The following is a 2,526-nucleotide window of genomic DNA, read 5'->3' on the forward strand; positions in this document are numbered from 1 at the left end:
TTCTCCTTCTGTTGTTTGTTCTTCTAAGGCATGAGGAAAAACATCCATGTCCAGCACATGTAGAGAACTAACAACATGCAGATCTAAATCGTCCAAGTTTTTGGTAATTTCGACTGGACTCGTCGAGTCTGGGAGAGTGACTCGGCGAGTTGGATTGCATTTCACCATTTCCAATGTGTTTTCCGAGTCGGCTCCTTCCAGCAGCTTTTCTATCTCCTCCAAGTCTTTGTCAATATCTCCATTACCTCCAGAAGGTAGCAAAAACTCGCTTGGATCCTCTTCTTGCAAAAGTGAAAGTTCTCTTTGTAGTATCTCATCATCCAAATCGATAAATGAGAGCTCTTCTTTTCCTTCCTCTTCTTGCTTGATCTCTGGTAAAGCTCTAAATATTGCTGACTCGTCTCCTACCCTTAATGTTAGTGTAGACTCACATACATCAATTAAAGCACATGTGATGTTTAAAAATGACCTCCCCAAAATAATCGGAATTTCGGGGTCTTCTTCCATATCAAGCACCACAAAGTCTACTGGAAAGATGAACTTGTCAACTTTAATGAGAAGATCCTCGCAAACGCCTCTTGGATGAATTATTGTCTTGTCTGCCAAATTGATCTTCACGTTTACCGGCCTTGGCTCCGATAAATTCAGCTTCTTGAAGAAAGAGAAAGGCATAAGGTTGATGCTTGCACCCGAATCGGTTAATGCTTGAGTGACAAGTGCATTTCCAAATTGGCACGGAATTATGATACTCCTCGGATCGCCCTTCTTTTCGGGTAACTCACTCAATATTATTTCCGCGACTTCAGCTAAATCTTTCCTAGCAGCAAAAAGACCCTTTAGTAAGTTAAAATACTTGGGCGTTTGAAGCATCGTTTCTACAAATGGCACGTTGACTTGTAGGGCTCTAACATGCTCCATAAAAGCTCTATAAGTTGTAACTTTTTCAACAGGCATGGATCTGATTGGGAATGGCAAAGGGGGATTATATGGCTTTAAGGGAATGGCCGTTTTGTCATTAGCGCATGGACTCGTCGATTCCATTAGAGGGACTCGGCGAGTCTGGTCGGGTTTAGCTGGAGCCGACTCTTCTATCTTTTCTATCTTCCTATTGGAGATCCTCTATGCCTGTGTGAAAATTTCTTCACAGCTGGAAGTCACAATACTCACATTATCCATTCTTGGATTATTTTCGGTGTTACTTGGAAGTTGACCCAGTCTTCTTTCGTTCACTTGATGTGCAAGTTGTCCCAGCTGTTTCTCAATGTTGAGAATGGATGCCTGCTGATTCTTTAACATATTTCTGGTCTCGTGCATTGCAACATCGTGATCATTATGTCTCTTTTCGGATGCGGCTATGAATCTAGTGAGCATTTCTTCTAAATCGGCTTTCTTTTCCATTACCGATTCTTCCTTTTGATACAATCCCCTCTCCTTCTGATTGTATTTCTCCTCCTTAGCCTTCTTGTATTCTTCGTATGGGAGCCATTCTTTCTTCGGTTTCCGCCAATTCTCGCAGTATCTATTGCCACTTGAGTAGAATACTTGAGCTGTCTTGTTTCCATTTTCATCCAAATCACAATCCTTTGTGAGATGGGGCCCTCTACAATTTTCGTATCCAACTCGAATAGCATGGATTGTTTGATCCATTTTTGTCATCCTTCTATCTAGACTATCGAGCTTAGCTATCACCTCCGCCATGCTATCATTTGCCGAGTTCACTAGCCCCCGACTTAATTCATTTCTCAGATTGTGGTATTCTCTAGAATGCTTAGATAATTCTTCAATTAACTCCTTGATTACCGGGGGTGGATTTTTGGTGAGTGGGCCTTGTGAACTGAGCAATTGCCTTGTGGTGATATTGACTCCATCATAGAAAATGGAGACCTCTTGTTGGCTATTAAGGTCATGGTGTGGGCAATTTCTAAGCAAACCTTTGTACCTTTCCCAAGCTTCATAAAGAGACTCTCCGGGTTGTTGCTCAAAGTTGGCGATGGCTTTCTTCAACTAAGCTATCTTTGAAGGTGGGAAAAAGTGGTCTATGAATTCTTCCTTCATCTTGGCCCATGTGGTGACCGATCCGGGAGGAAGTCACTTGAGCCAATCCTTTGCAGCACCCTTGAACGTGACTGGAAGCATGCGAAGTAGCTGGGTCTCGCGAGGCACATTTGGTATATTGAAGTAGTCAGCCACATCATTTACTTCATCCAAATGCTTGTAGGTGTCTTCGTGGTCTTTCCCATTAAAGGGAATCTCCTTGAGTTGAGCGAGAATATGGCCCTTTAGCTCGAAAGTAGCGGTTGCGGGAATTGCGGGCTGCACAAGTCCCGGGCCGGTGTCATCACGCATCCTCTTTTTCCATTCCCCCATGGGGATTTCATCGATATTAGCCATATCGATAGCTAAATCGTCTTCAAACTCGGATTCGTGCTCGTATGTGGGTTCTTCCTCTTCCTCGGTCTCGTACTTGGTGTCTTTTTGAATTGGATATCCGATTGTCAAAGAGGCATTGGATGCTCCTGATTTGCT

At 43.2% G+C, this 2,526-nt stretch overlaps 1 non-coding gene across 1 annotated transcript; it reads left to right on the forward strand.

Moving 5' to 3' along the window:
* Positions 1 to 1,900: 1,900 nt before the first annotated feature.
* On the forward strand, positions 1,901 to 2,007 carry LOC144999261 (small nucleolar RNA R71). Its single transcript, XR_013660778.1, has one exon. It is a non-coding gene; the product is annotated as a small nucleolar RNA R71 (small nucleolar RNA).
* Positions 2,008 to 2,526: the final 519 nt, after the last annotated feature.

The sequence above is a fragment of the Lactuca saligna genome, chromosome 5, assembly GCF_052625555.1.
Source record: "Lactuca saligna cultivar CGN05327 chromosome 5, ASM5262555v1, whole genome shotgun sequence".
NCBI lineage: Eukaryota > Viridiplantae > Streptophyta > Magnoliopsida > Asterales > Asteraceae > Lactuca > Lactuca saligna.